The sequence below is a fragment of the Danio aesculapii genome, chromosome 14 (genome assembly GCF_903798145.1).
Source record: "Danio aesculapii chromosome 14, fDanAes4.1, whole genome shotgun sequence".
In the NCBI taxonomy this organism is placed as follows: Eukaryota; Metazoa; Chordata; class Actinopteri; order Cypriniformes; family Danionidae; genus Danio; species Danio aesculapii.
This window is the reverse complement of record NC_079448.1, coordinates 3,113,890-3,131,073: the sequence shown is the minus strand read 5'-3', so window position 1 is coordinate 3,131,073 and position 17,184 is coordinate 3,113,890. Positions and strand designations below refer to the sequence as shown.

Sequence of the window (17,184 nt, the reverse complement as noted above, 5' to 3'; positions counted from 1 at the left end):
ACTGACAAGCCTTTAATCAAACAAATGACAAACGTTCATCATTATAATGCGTTTAACCTGTTTCATAACAACGGATTAAAGTCTTTTTGTCATCTTTTCAGCTTTGCTTTTTGCATGGCAGATCTTAAATAGCGTAAATGTTGTTGTTCATAATGTGTTCACAGTGTTCACTTTAACAGATGTGCTCGTTTTTATTGATTGTATGCAGTTCTTGCATCTATAAATGCATAACATATGGCTCGGAAGGAGCTTTAGTGTGAAAACAAGCACTTTGGCAATTGTGTTTTTCACAGTTTGCTTTCTTTAAGGCAAGACTGACCACTGAGTTTGTATCTGAAGAAGATCCATGCTTTATTTGTGCTGAGATATTATGTGCTGAGATATTATGTGCTGAAATATTATGCCAGATCTTGCTCTCTAATCAGTGCTCAATTGTTTTGCAACTTGCTTCGCTTTTTACATATTTAGCTCCCACTTTATATTAAGTGTCCTTAACTAGTGTGTACTTGCATAAAAAAATGAATTCAACATACTTACTGTGTTCATAATTTATTTGAGAGCACTTTTGAGGATCTTGAGTTGGGATAGGGGTAGGGTTATGGACGGGTTTAGTGGTATGGGTAGGTTTAAGGGTGGGTTAAGGTGTAAGGGATGGTCAACAGTGTATTTACAAGTGTAATTATAGAAATTAATTACAGATGTGATTACATACAGGTATTTAATCAAACAGTAGTACACAGTAAATACATGTATTTACGCAATAAATAAGAACACTTTTGGGGATCTTGAGTTGGGATAGGGGTAGGGTTATGGACGGGTTTAGTGGTATGGGTAGGTTTAAGGGTGGATTAAGGTGTAAGGGATGGTCAACAGTGTATTTACAAGTGTAATTATAGAAGTTAATTACAGATGTGATTACATACAGGTATTTAATCAAGCAGAAGTACACAGTAAATACATGTATTTACGCAATAAATACATTGTAATGAATTACTAAAGGCCACTTAATATAAAGTGGGACTCATTTTGATTTTTCATTTGTGTTTTTTTTTTTAATTTATTTAGACATGCAATGATTTGTTTATTTGTATTTTATTTTATTATATTTTTTTATTAAATTAAATTTTAATATTTTAATTTTTAACATTTTTATATTTATTTTAATTTTTTATTTATTACAGTTTATTTAATTTTTAATTTTATTATTTTTTCGCATTTTCTCTCTCTCTCTCTCTCTCTCTCTCTCTCTCTCTCTCTCTCTCTCTCTCTCTCTCTCTCTCTCTCTCTCTCTCTCTCTCTCTCTCTCAGACTGGAAGATTATGTGACTGACAGATGTTGGATCTCTGTTTCACATGAGCACTCTCCTATTTTTGTAAACCGTGTTTGTTATAGTTTCATCTTTCTTTCTGTACTCTAGCACTTTAGTTTTGGGTTTATATATTATTATATTTAGCTGCAGATTTAATGTTATCCTTTAAAACGTGCAATTTGTTAATGGTGATTTTAACATCTTAATTTCAAACAATAATTGTCCTTCAAGACACTGAACCATGCATATATTACTTTGTTCTATGTTGTAAATAAAGATTACTGAAGTATGATTTACAAGAAAATGTGCTATTATTACTATTATATTTTGAAAATGCTACTACAGTCTTTCTACTGCAAAATTTCACCACTGATTTAATGTGCATCTTGCAGATTATTTGCTATTTCTTGTTATGTATATTAACAATCTAGTAAATGAGAGAAAATGCTACACCATTTTATTTTGTTAGTGTATTTATTTATTGAATCCCAGCCTCTAAATGTGTTGACATTTACATGTTTTAACATGTGCTCTAATACTATTTGTTATTTAACAAAAGGAGTTAATTCATTCATTCATTTATTTTCCTTCAGCTTAGTCCCTTATTTATCAGTGGTCGCCACAGTGGAATGAACCACCAACTTATCCAGCATATGTTTTACACAGCAGATGCCCTTCTAGCGCCAAACCAGTACTGAGAAACACCCATACACACTCGTTCACTCTCATACACTATGGCCAACTTAGTTTATTCAATTCACCTACAGCGCATGTGTTTGGACTGTGGGGGGAAACCAGATCACCAAGGGGAGAACATGCGAACTCCACACAGAAACACCAACTGACCCAGCGGGACTCGAACCAGCGACCTTCTTGATGTGAGGCAACAGTGCTAACCACTGAGCCACCACAAAAGGAGTTATAGTAATAAAAAATAATAATTAGAAGTGGCAGAATCTGAGTGTTTATATAAAGTAGGAAATGAGGAAATACTATAAACAGGCCATTATAATATATGATTCAACATGATTTATTTACAGGACCTTCTGTCAGGTTTATCCATAAATTTGATTTGTGTCCTTTTCAGGAATCAAACATCTCTGTGATGTTAATAATAAGTGCATTTGCAATAAGCAGATCTGTCATGCTTTACAATAAAATTCCATTAGTTGATGTTAGTTAATGCATTCACTAGCATTAAGTATGAACAACCTTGTACAGCATTTATTAATCATAACATGTACTAATGCATTATATAAATCCAAATGTGTTTGTTAACATTAATGCACTGTGAGTTTACAAACACTTGTTTAATTAACTAACGTTAACAAAGATTAATTATTACTGTAATAAATGTAAAGGTAATTATTTGTTCATGTTAGTAAATACATTAACTAACAGAACCTTGTTGTAAAGTGTTACCAGCAGTGCTGTGTCAGGATGTGTTTATTCATATGCTGCTTTTTCAGTCCTAATGCAATTTTAATGCGTCTTTTCACAATGAATTTGTTCAAAGTTATAAGTAAATAATGAAAACAGGAAAAACGTTTGCACGCATACAGTAGGCTCTAAAAACACAATTCAATAACAGACTCTCACATGCTTCAAGCACGCTGACTCAAAGTTTGTTTGCTCAATTTTATGATTCAATTTTTGTTACTCTAGTCATATAGTCTCTTCCTCCTATAGTCTCACTTGCAATTTCTTTTTTTTTTTTTTTTTGCTCTAAAAATAAGGACTATTAAGGCTTGCAAATTAATTATTATTATTATTTAGATATTTTTGTACAACAATTTAGCCATGAAGCTGTCATTATGGAAAATATGATGCTGATTTAATGCATTGATGATTTATTACATGTTTGTCCACCAATTAATTATGTTTTCAAGTAAGATTTGCAGACTACAGAAGAGATGATTTGCTTCTCTTCGCTCCAATGCATTTTATTTGCTCTAAAAATAAGGACTATTAAGGCTTGCAAATTAATTATTATTATTTTAAAAGTATTTTTGTACAATATTTCAGCTATAAAACTGTCATTTTGGAAAATGTGATGCTGATTTAATGCATTGATGATTTATTACATGTTTGTCCACCAATTAATTATGTTTTTAAGTAAGATTTACAGACTACAGAAGAGATAATTTGCTTCTCTTTACTCCAATGCATTTTATTTGCTCTAAAAATATAAACTATTAAGGCTTGCAAATTAATTTTTATTTTATTTTTTAGATATTTGTGTACAACATTTCTGCCATGAAGCTGTCATAATGGAAAATATGATGCTGATTTAATGCATTGATGATTTATTACATGTTTGTCCACCAATTAATTATGTTTTTAAGTAAGATTTACAGACTACAGAAGAGATTATTTGCTTCTCTTTCCTCCAATGCATTTTCTTTGCTCTAAAAGTATAGAATATTAACACTTGCAAATTAATTATTATTATTTTTTTTTAGATATTTGTGTACAACATTTCAGCTATTAAACTGTCATTATGGAAAATACGATGCTGATTTAATGCATTGATGATTTATTATATGTTTGTCCACCACTAAATTATGTTTTCAAGTAAGATTTGCTGACTACAGAAGAGATGATTTGCTTCTCTTTACTCCATTGCATTTTGTTTGCGCTAAAAATAAAGACTATTAAGGCTTGCAAATTAATTATAATTATTTTAAAAGTCTTTTTGTACAATATTTCAGCTATAAAACTATCATTTTGGAAAATACGATGCTGATTTAATGCATTGATGATTTATTAAATGTTTGTCCACCAATTAATTATGTTTTTAAGTAAGATTTGCTGACTACAGAAGAGATTATTTGCTTCTTTTTACTCCAATGCATTTTCTTTGCTCTAAAAGTATAGACTATTAAGGCTTGCAAATTAATTATTATTATTTTTTAGATATTTTTGTACAACATTTCAGCCATGAAGCTGTCATTATGGAAAATACGATGCTGATTTAATGCATTGATGATTTATTACATGTTTGTCCACCAATTAATTATGTTTTTAAGTAAGATTTACAGACTACAACAGAAATCATTTGCTTCTCTTTACTCCAATGCATTTTCTTTGCTCTAAAAGTATAGACTATTAAGGCTTGCAAATTAATTTTTTATAATTTTTTTTAGATATTTGTGTACAACATTTCTGCCATTAAACTGTCATTATGGAAAATATGATGCTGATTTAATGCATTGATGATTTATTACACGTTTGTTCACCACTGAATTGTGTTTTCAAGTAAGATTTGCAGACTACAGCAAAGATAATTTGCTTCTCTTTCCTCCAATGCATTTTCTTATAAAAAGTTGTGGTGGAATTTAATGTATGCCTATTTCAAAATTTAAAGATAGTAATATGAAAAGTTTCTACACCATAAGTTTAAAGTTTCCTTAACCAAGAATTACGATTAGTGAAATTTCTGGCATGAAACTCACAGGCGCACAGGCTGATAGGTCAACTAATCTGCTCATGCATCATTAACATATCATGAGACATTGCCCAGCAAGCATTTTTTATTTTAAAAAGATGTCTAATAGATGTCTAAACAGCCGTCTTGGCTAAAACGAGGCTAAATTTGGACTGTCAGTGAAAATGTAATAGATGTCTAAGAATTGGCCAAAACTAGACTAGTGATCAAATAAACAGAAACGAATGACCACACTAATAAGGTCTGTTTAATTTGTCTATTTGACAACTAGTCTAGGGTTGGGCTATGCTTAGATATCTATTAGATTTTCACTGACAGCCCAAGTTTAGCCTTGTTTTAGCCAAACTGTCTACATTTAGATGTCTATTAGATGTCTATTAAACACAGAATTGTTATTGGGGGGTTGCTGTCACCTCAGCAGCCCAATGAGCTTGCTTCTCATCAGTTTAAATGCTCAGCATCATTCCACACAGTTAAGCTGCAGCACGTTTTCAGAGACCCTCCTCCACCCCAGCTCCGCCTGTGTTTACATCTTGTACGATGGCTACATAATGTATATATTAGGTTTGCAGCAGCAGCGTGTTATATTCTCAGATGGCATGTCTGTGTATATACTGGCACTAGCAGGTCTCAGTACTTGCTCGGCCATGGTAAACAAAGCAGCAGCAGCAGCGTAGCAGATCTATACCATCAAGACCAAGCACATCAATATTGCCATTTACAGTGCTCCAAACTAATATATATATGCTGTGATATTGTCATAATGTTTGCAAGAGTTAACTCTGATAGAAAGAGGAATCTCACTAAAACATTAAAAACTGTCCAGGCTTGTGACTTGAGCTTATCTAGGATAAAGGATGATTTAGCTCCTTGTCTGTAAGACCTCGTGTAAACTGCATTGGTTTTCACTCGGCCTGCGTGATTAAACGTCTAAACTGACAGTAATGTTTTCTGAGCAGCCAGATGTTTGGTGTTTATGGCTGTGTACTGAGCTCATCTGTAGTGCGTAAAATATTCTGACATGCATTTAATCGGTCAGCGAACGCCTGATGTATACACGTGAGCAAATGTTATGCCACAACTACATCTAATATAACACACTGTAATATCAAACAGTGACATTAAATATGTTCATTATATGCCAATAATGTAAAACAATATAATGAAACGTATTAGAAATAAGTTGCATGAACTCAAATGTTTAGTGTATTAAGGTGAACCTAAAATCAATGAGTAGAAGCAGATGTCTAATTCCCAGCATGTTTTGCATCAGACTGTGTATAGGCAATAAGTACTGCACTTAAGAGTTGTTCAGTTTTTTTGTTTGTTTTTTGCGCAATATTAACATAGAGATTTAAGTGAGTATTTAACCCTTTTGGATCCCGTGTCAATGGATATCACGTCAGGTCTTTTTATTTATTTATTTATTTTGCCTACTGGACATTTCACCAAATTTAAAGCCTACTGTCCATGATATCGAACATGTATCATCCAATCAAACAGCAATAAGGCTCTGCCTAATTTCAATAATATTCGCTTTGATGAATAGAAGCACGACAGCACTTTGTTCCAAACACAAGTGCAAGCACACTGTAAAAAGTGACTCTTTGGATTTACTCTTTTTTTTTAAGGTAAGTAATTGCAAACAATTTATATAGGCTGAATTTAAACAAACAAATTAAGTTTAGTAATGTTCAACTTAATTTGTTTTTATAACTCACCTCATAAAAATTGTTTGCAATTACTTACCTTAAAAAAAATTGGTGAATACAATTAATAATTTTTTTTCAACGCAACATTTTCATTTATTTTATTGGTTTTATACACATTTATTAATATTTTTGACAATATTTCATAGATAGTGTAGAAAAAATTGCATTTACTAATTAAAGTTAAATAATCAATTATAGACAATTATGTATATATATATATATAATTGTCGATAATTGATTAATCAATAATTGATATATTGATTAATCGATAATTGATATATAAAAATATATATATAGTGTGTATGTCTGTCAATTATGTTATGTTATGAAGATGTTTCATTACTCTCAAAATAAGCAGAAAATAACAATTCTTGAGGTTTGTTTATTACTGCTTAATTGTTTTAAGTTCAATCTACTTAAATTTGTAAAATAAAATCTATTCAGTTTTAGCTTAATACATTTGTGTTGGCACAATATGAAGGACTTTTGTGGTACCCAGCCTTTTTTGCAGTGTACTTTTGTCAATTATAATGTACAGTGGGTTCTACAATACAAGTGTACAGTGTAATACAACAATTTGTATTATTTTATTTTTAATTTATGTTGGTATATTGTTTTTGTAGTACTGTTTTGACCTTATGTCCACTGAGATTGACAAAAAAAAACTATTGAGATATATATATATATATATATATATATATATATATATATATATATATATATATATATATATATATATATATATATATATATATATATATATATATATATATGATATTGACACTTAATAATTTTCATTTGCCCTTTTATTGAGGCCATATAATAAGCCATATAAATATATTTCAGATCTGAATGGGTTAATACTGTGCTGTAATGTATGTTACTTTAATTGTGAACTTTATATGGTTGCCACTGTGGTAAAGAGAAAGGCCTGTTGTTTGTTTGAGAAATAGTTGAAACCAAAACTGAGCCCAACTGAGGAAGAACCCAACTATATTCATATATAAAAAGAGTATCATAGTATTTTAATACAACCTGAAGCTCCCTAGCTAATGACTGTTAATGAGAGACGTCTGTGTGTTGCACCACTAATCACAAACATGTTGTTGTGGTACAAAATAAAAATGTCAATTTCTACTAACTTAAAGAAATGAGTTGGCTTACTAAAGTGTTCTGAGGAAATGTTTCCACAAACATTCGCTGAAATAGAGACTAAGCTGAAGGAAAATGAATGAATCAATTTATTACATTTAAACAATTCAAATTAGCTGTTTACACGTCATTAAAAAGCCAGATTGCATATAATTGTTCCTGTTTTTATTATTTTTGAAGTCTCATATGATGGCTACAAGACAGCTGATAATACAGTTGCTTATACTTTCTGGTTTTGCACTTTGAGTTCTGGTGAAGTATGTTTGATGGGTACTCCAAAGCTTAAAGTTTTGTGCAACCTGATGCAAAATGTTCCATCTTTGGATTTTTGCACCCCACCGCTTGCCTCTTTGAATTATTACAGTCATCTGTAACACAACGTATGATTGATTGTCGCCTGAACATTTTTTTTTTTGCTTGAGGCCTGAAATAATCATCACCTCTTCCTTTTAGAGTTACAGACAGGGTTTCTGTTTTTTGAGCGAAGCTCTATTTAAATTTTTTTTTTTTGGGGGGGGGGGTGTTTGAGCTTTGTTTCTGTGATAATTGGAAGTCTCCTGAGGTCTCACCTACACATTCCTTCTAGGATATATTGTTTTTTGGACCAGGTTATAGTTTTGCTTGTATGTGAGTGAAGTCCCATGCTAGTGTTTTTGATAACACTTTATTTTGATGGTCCATTTGAGTATTAGTAGACTGTCTGCTTAATATCTGTTGATATGCTCCTTCAACAGACATTTAACTGACTATAAGAAACTTTGCAAGTACATGTCAACTTACACATACCCCAACCCCAACCTAACAGTCTACTTATAATCTAATGAGAAATAGTTGACATGTAGATGCAATGTAACTTAAATTCAACAAACAGACCATCAAAATAAAGTGTGACCGTGTTTTTTTGTTTGATTTGTTTATTAAAACAAATCCTAAAAAATAAATGAATAAATAAATTAAAGTGTTATATTAACTGAAGGACAGTTTAGCAAAACAAATGTGCTTTGAAATGATTAATCACAATCGAATCCAAGATGCATTTATGTAATACTGTATACAGTTGAAGTCAGAATTATTGACCCTCCTGAATTATTATTAGTGTGTATATACACGCACAGTTGAAGTCAGAATTATTAGCCTCCCTTTGAATTATTTTTCTTTTTTAAATATTTCCTAAATAATGTTTAACAGAGCAAGGAAATTTACACAGTATGTCTGATAATATTTTGTCTTCTGGAGAAAGTCTTACTTGTTTTATTTCGGCTAGAATAAAAGCAGTTTTTAATTTTTTAAAAACCCTTTTAAGATCAATATTATTAGCCCCTTTAAGCTAATTTTTTTTCAATAGTCTACAGAACAAACCATTGTTATACAATAACTTGCCTAATTACCCTAACCTGCCTAGTTACCCTAATTAACCTAGTTAAGCCTTTAAATGTCACTTTAAGCTGTATAGAAATGTATTGAAAAATATCTAGTCAAATATTATTTACTGTCATCATGGCAAAGATAAAATAAATCAGTTATTAGAACTGAGTTATTAAAACTAGTATGATTAGAAATGTGTTGAAAAAATCTTCTCTCTGTTAAACAGAAATTGGGGGAAAAAATAATCCAGGGGAGCTAATAATTCTGACTTCAACTGTAAACACACACATACTCTACATAAAATACAAAACATATACCAAATAAATATATTTACATATTTATGTTTAGGTATAATTAGTTATATAACTATGTATATATAAAATAAACAAGCATTTTATACAATATAGTTGTGCAAATATTTATATACAGTACGCCAAAATATATTTTTTAACTATGAACTTTTATTTTGAATGCTTATAATCGCTATTAATCGTTTGACAGCACTGGAAATATATTAAAAGTCTGCAGGGAAAATATATGCATGCGGTAAAAGGCTAAGGATACATTTTTATATCTTATTTAACAATAAAATAGCTTAAAAAAACATTTAAGTTCTCTATTTGCAGTAAGAAATAGCACCTTTTGAAATCGTACCACCTTTTTTGTACAGTAATGGAACAAGTTCAGGTCTTGTATGAGAGCAATCAACGTTTTCCAGTCAGCAACTGTGTGCTATTTAAAACGTTCATTCATGTGTGCTTAAATTGTTGCTTTAGGCTGGCCTGCTTCTGCTCTTCGCCGCTGCACACGTGAGATGGATTCAGCATGTGAGGGATAAAGAAAATGAACAGCAAAACATATTAAGATATCAGAGAAATCCAGTTTTGCTTTATAATCCAATATGACTGCCATGTTATTGCACACAAAGCAGGAATGCCTTCAAATGCAGGGATAAAATTAAAGATGCAGAAATGAGTGTGTGCATACTATCGTGTTGGTCAGTGAACACTGCTCTGATAAAATTGGAGATTTCAGTGTCATTGTGTTAGTACTGTTTGTTGTTTTGCTACTGTTTTCTGGTGAAAGCAATTGTGAATTGCATAATGCATTACAAATATCATGGACCATACATTGACATCAGCATGATTAGTCCTCCTGTGACATTTTAATTCTCTTAAAATATTTCCCAAGTGCTGTGAAACGGAGAGAGACCACATTTTTGAACAGTAGTTTTTCATAACTAATTTCTAATATGAAATGATGAGTGTAAATATTATTTGTCTTATTATATTGTGGGCAGCATGGTGGCTCAGAGGTTAGCACTGTTCCCTCACAGCAAGAAGGTCGCTGGTTGGAGTCCTGGCTGGGACTGTTGGCATTTCTGTTTGGAGTTTGCATGTTCTCCCCGTGTTGGCATGAGTTTCCTTCAGGTGCTCCAGTTTCCCCCTATAGGTGAATTGGATGAGCTATGTTGGCCATAGTGTATGAGTGTTGGATGTTTCCCAGTACTTGGTTGCAGCTGGAAGGGCATCTGCTGTGTAAAACATATCCTGGATAAGTTGGTGGTTAGTTCCATGGTGGCGACAAGCATGAAGAAAAATGAACGAATGAATAATTATATTTAAGAGACCAAAATGCAATTTTTAAAGGCTTGACTAGGTTAATTAGGTTATCTATGGAAGTTATGTTAATTAGACAAGCCATTGGACAACAGTGGTTTGTTCTGCAGCCAATAGAAGTAATCAAATCTTAATGAGGTTAATAATGCTCAGCCGATTTGAATGTTATCACTCGACTGAATGGGCAATATAAGTAGTTATCAGCTGATATATATGGGCCAGTAGGGGCCTTCTGCACCTACTAGGGGCTCGAAGTTATCGAGAATTTGTATATTATTTATTAAATTTCCCATTAATTGTATTTTATTAACGTCTACCCCAACCCTAACCCTAAACCCAACCATCACAGTAATGTAAAAACAGATCTGGATCTGGAGTCTTCTCTATTAGTATAGCTGATTAACCAGTTAAAATCCATGGACGCTTTAAGATTTAAAGGGCTAGCATTGCACCAGACCCCCTTAAGTGGTTTCGTTTGAAAGTGTAGAATCTATATTTTATGCACATGTGCATCACTTTGGTTTTTATTCTACTGTACAAAAGTTATTTACACTTAAATACACAGTAATTTGGTATACCCGAGCTGGGTTTTGAACACTGTTTCATTTTCATAATTTTCATATGTTTCATATATGACGCATGTACAAGTTATAGCTCAAATGAAAGCTCTTGCCGAGGCTCATACGGTTCTAGCGTTCTTCTTACTGAATTATATTCTCATATCAAACAGTTGTCGAATGAATCGCGGTGTTTCCATGGCGCAGAAGTGAAAACAATACATTTATGATCAATAAGCAGCCCCAGATAGCACAGACAGCTGTCATCTCTTACCTTATGCCATGCGCTTCAGGGCCATTTCTCCTCTGTTTTTGAGGTGATGTGCTTAAGTAATCCTTTTATATGTCTGATGTGGTCCAAACACAGTGAATTATGTTTGATCAAACAAAAGAGTAGTGAAATATGAAAACAATGATCGATCCCTGTGGCTTTTATAGTGCCTCTCATCAGTTGGAGTACAATAACTTTTGCATAGATCATGGAAGAGACATTTGTCTTTTTTCCTATGATTACAGACATGTGCTGGAACCACCAAAATTACTTACAGCAAGCTAGACCACACAGAACCTAAAGGGTACACTTTCAAATTTGAGTTTATAAGAAAAATACAAAAAGCGCCTCTTTTTTTAGGTGTTTATTATAACTCAGACAACATATACAGCTATTTTAAACACTTTCAATAGTGTTTTATGAAAATTCAAAGGGTTTTCTTTAAAATGATACCAAATTTTTGCATTTACACCTCTGCATGTGGACTTGAGAAGCTTTTAAATTTGGGTAGGCAAAATCCAGGCGGAAATCCCAAAATAGCACTGGAGTTTAACTGGTTAAACATGATAATTATTTATATTATTAATTAAATTTCCCATTAACTGTATTTTATGAACGTCCTCCTCTACCCCAACCCTAAACCTAACCATCACAGTAATGTAAAAACAGATCTGGATCTGGAGTCTTCTCTATTAGTTAAGCTGATTAACCACGAGAATTATTTATATTATTTATTAAATTTCCCATTAGTTGTGTTTTATTAACATCGTCCTCTACCCCAAACCTAAACCCAACCATCACAGTAATGTAAAAACAGATCTGGATCTGGAGTCCTCTCTATTAGCATAGCTGATTAACCATGTGGATGGATACTAACAGCCTTCTGCGCCTATTAATAGGCGCAGAAGGCTTCTACTGGCCCATATCTATCACCTGATAACCACTGATAATGCCCATTCAATCGAGTGATAACATTTGAAGCAGGTGCAATGCTGACCTTCAAAAAAAAAGCTTTTAAAATCTGCTTTTATTACAGCCAAACTAAAATAGGCAATACTTCTTCCATGCATTCAGTCATTTTCTTTTCGGATTAGTCCCTTTATTAATCCGGGGTCGCCACAGCGGAATGAACCAACAACTTATTCAACACATGTTTTACGCAGCTGATGCCCTTCCAGCTGCAACCCATATCTGGGAAACATCCATACACACATTTACACTCATACGGATAATTTTAGCTCACCCAATTCACCTGTACCGCATGTGTTTGGACTGCGAGTGAAACCAGAGCACCCGGAGGAAACCCATGCGAACGAAGGGAGAACATGCAAACTCCACACAGAAACGCCAACTGATTCAGCCGAGGCTCGAACCAGCAACCTTCTTGCTGTGAGGCAACAGCACTACCTACTCCGCCACTGCGTCACCAATACTTCTTCCAGAAAATAAATATTTCTATAAGATTAAATAATGTGAAAATGTCCTTGTAAAATATCACTTGGGAAATACTTTTAAAAAGTGGAAGGCTAATAATTTAGCCTGCAGCCGTACATCACACACATTATCAAATATACATGTTAAAGAGATGTTTTTGATGTTATTTTTCCCTGCTGGGATTTGAAAAAAGGCTGAAAAGAAATGAATAATGAAATGGCTTAAATGCCATGTTTAGAGTAAGGCAAACAGGGACAGGCAAGACCGTTTAAGGCTTTACATATAAGAATGTTTCAAGCTGAATATGTGATGCCACAGATGAACAGTGAGATCATGCAGGAGTGATGGGAATGGGTTTTTGACATACTTGTTGTTTTACGGTTGTTTTGAATGCACTTTGGGTATGAATACAGCGATTTTAATGTTTCATTCAGTCTTGTCTTTTACTACTTGTCTTGGATATTCCAGAAATGTGTACAAGAGTAATTTGCTAATCTTCGTTTTTCTCTTCTTTTCCCTCCATGACCTGCTCTTCATCCTCATCGTTCTCTTTTAAGGTAAGAAACATTTATTTGATATAGTTCTATTTATATACAGCACACTCTGAAATGTCTGTTCGCATGCACTGAAAAATGTGTCGCATGCAAAACTGTTGCAAACAATTTATTTGTGTTGAATTTAAACAAACAAATTAAATTTAATAATGTTCAACTTAATTTGTTTGCTTAAATTCAGCCCAAATACATTGTTTACAACCACTCAATGTAAAAAAAATTAGTAAATCATCTTTGAATATTTTTTTTTCAGTGCATACAGGTTATAGTTTTACCTTTATTTCACGATGTCCTTGTTACAGGTTAACTATACATTTAAAGGGGTAGTTCACCTAAACATGACAATTTGTTCTCTGTTTAATCTCCCTCGAGTGCTTTTATACATTTGAGTTTCTTTCTTCTGTTGAACACAACAGAAAGCTGTAACCATTGACTTCCGTTGCAAAAAAACAAAAACAAATACTATGCAAGTCGATGGTTACTGGTTTCCAACCTTCTTCAAAATATCTTATTATGTTTTCAACAGAAGAAAGAAACTTAAACAGGTTTGAGACAAGTCAAAACTCAAAAAAAAATATATATATATTTTACTTATTCAAACTACTTAGTTAAAATGAGCAGAAACAACACAATTCTTAAGATTTCATTGGGACAACTTAATTTTTTTATGTTCAATCCACATAAATTTGTTAAAAGTGGTAAGTTAACGTAATTGATTTGTGTTGGGACAACATGAATGAATTGTGTGGAACCCTGCATTTTTTACAGTCAATGCTGAGTAAATGAGAGAATATTCAGTGTTTAAAACTATCCCTTTAAGTTCTGCATATTAACTGACTGCATTTATTTAGTATATGGTTTGGTTTAGGATAAGAGCTAGGTTTACAGTCAGTTGCATGTAAGTATGCATCATTTGCTGTTGTTACTACACTCTCGGAAATAAAGGTACAAAATCTGCCTCTGGGGCAGACCTTACAGGTGCACATTGGTACTTTAAAGGTACAAATTTGTACATCTTTATACCTTTAATGTACTTTGAGGTACAAATTTGTATATTTTAGACATTAATATTTACTTTTAAAGGCACAAATGTCGATCTGTATGGTACAAATGTGTACATCTTTAAAAGGTACCGCCCCAGTGTCAGGTTTTGCACCTTTATTTTTGATAGTGTATAGTGATATTTCATGAAAATATATAACAGGGACACCTCAAAGTCAATATATTTTTTGTCTTTTTCTTTACTCTTTTTCTTCTCTGTCATTTTATTTCTCCTTTAGTCCTCTTTCATGTGTACATGGTAGTTTTTTGGTCTTGTTCAGCATCTGAACATTACTATACAGTATGTTCAGTGCTCCATCTTGTGGTGGTTTACTAGAACATCATCATATTACTGCATCATCCTACTGCTTGTGCGTGTGCCCTAAATACGTCCCTGCCTCTCCTCTGCTGCAGCAGTGTGTCACTATGCTTTAAGGCTGGACCGTGGCCCACTTTTACAGCATTAAAATGCATCAGTCCATATCAGGCTGACACGGTCTGAATAATGCAGTCTCACCACGCCCGTACATTTGACTGCTGCAGCCTCAGGTCTGCTCATATTTTATGCATTCGCATCACAGCAGTGTTATCAGTGTGTTAAAATCAACTGCATAACTATACACCTGCACAATCACACAAGCTCTGGTTTTGTATTTATACAGCATTACAATGGTTTAGTAAAAAAAAAAAAAGGTAAACATGGATCAGTAGTTAAACAAGTGCAGGTTTAACAAACAATATCTTGAATAAGAGAATTGAATGTACCTTTAAAATAACACACACACACACACACACACACACACACAATGTATAATACAAACAAATTCAAAATGCAGCAATTCCTGTTTATGTTGTTTGTCACAAAAAGCAGCTATTTTTATTTGTTGTTTGTTCATTTTCAGGTACAAAACTTAAGTGTGTATGATGTTTATTTTTATTTACATTTCAATGGTATTTTAACAATGACATCTGAAAAAAAAACTTGTGATTTGGTCATTTACACCAAATAAACAATGAAGTTAATAGTTCACAGTTTAACTGTTTAGATCAGGGGTGGACAAACTCGGTCCTGGAGGGCCGGTGTCCTGCATAGTTTAGCTTTAACTCCAATCAAACACACCTGAACATGCTAATCAGTATCTCCAAGATGCCTAATTATCTAAAGGCAGGTGTGTTTGATTAGAGTTGGAGCTAAACTGTGCTGGACACCGGCCCTCCAGGACCGAGTTTGCCCACCCCTGATTTAGATATTAGTTAACACATATAATGATCGATGTCAAATATGTTTGATCGTTCAAGATATTTAATGCATTAACATTATAGAATTGATGTTTACATTTTATTTTTTTGTATACAAAGCCATGAATATTCTCACTGCTCGGTACCTTACACACTCTGTCCATACACCCATTCTGGAAAACTGAAATCCGGTCATCTCAGTTTACTCACCGTGCCTAGAACTCACTATTTAAAAAACGAGGTGATTGTACAATTGCAATTGCTGGACCTAAACTTCAGACCACGGTATCACTTCATAATAGCTCAACTATGCCACTATGGTAATATGTAAACTATATGTTTTTAAATCTGCTTTAAAGACTCCAGCTTTTAACACTGCTTCATTACTGGTTCTTCTATTATTGCTTCTGCCAATTATTCTCATAATTTCTGTTATTTTCTACTCTATCTTTACAGCACTTTAGTCAGCTTTTTTATTGGGTTGTATTTATGAATATCAAACATTTATGTGATTGTTGATTTATCTAAATATTTTCTCTCATAGTTGTTATTAATTAATTACACATTACAGTGTGCAATATTACAATATGTATGTAAAATAATCCCTGAGTGATGTATGCTAGTTCATTATACTTAAAGCACTTGTGTAACACATTGCAACTTACTGTAAAATACTATTTAAATAATAACATTATAAAATATTTGATTGTCTTTTGTTGGAGATTGCAGTTCACCAACGTACTTCCTTTTGAAAGTAGGTTATCATCTTAGACGGTACAATCCTATCTGACTGGCTATTGTGCAACACACTTTCTCTATTATTATTATTAGTATTAGTATTGTTATTATTATTGTTGTTGTTGTTATTTTTATTGTTATTGTTGTTATTATTATTAGTATTAAAATTGTTATTATTGTTGTTTTTGTTGTTATTATTATTGTTATTATTATTATTATTATTCCTATTATTATTATTATTATTATTATTATTATTGTTATTATTATTATTATTAATATTATTATTATTATTATTATTATTATTATTATTATTATTGTTGTTGTTGTTGTTGTTGTTGTTGTTGTTGTTGTTGTTATTGTCATTATTATTATTATTATTATTATTATTATTATTATTATTATTGTTGTTGTTATTATTATTATTAACATTATTATTATTATTATTATTATTGTTATTGTTATTATTTTTATTGTTGTTGTTGTTGTTGTTGTTGTTGTTGTTGTTGTTGTTGTTATTATTATTATTATTATTATTGTTGTTATTGTTGTTATTGTTTATTATTATTATTATTATTATTGTTGTTGTTGTTGTTATTGTTATTATTATCGTTATTATTATTATTATTATTATCATTGTTGTTATTGTTTATTATTATTATTATTATTATTATTGTTGTTGTTATTGTTATTATTATTGTTATTATTATCGTTATTATTATCATTATTATTATTATTATTATTATTA

At 32.0% G+C, this 17,184-nt stretch overlaps 1 protein-coding gene across 4 annotated transcripts in view; it reads left to right on the top strand.

Moving 5' to 3' along the window:
- LOC130240345 (putative protocadherin beta-18) overlaps positions 1-17,184 on the top strand; it is a 287,342-nt gene that overhangs the window by 148,520 nt on the left and 121,638 nt on the right. The window lies entirely within an intron of this gene.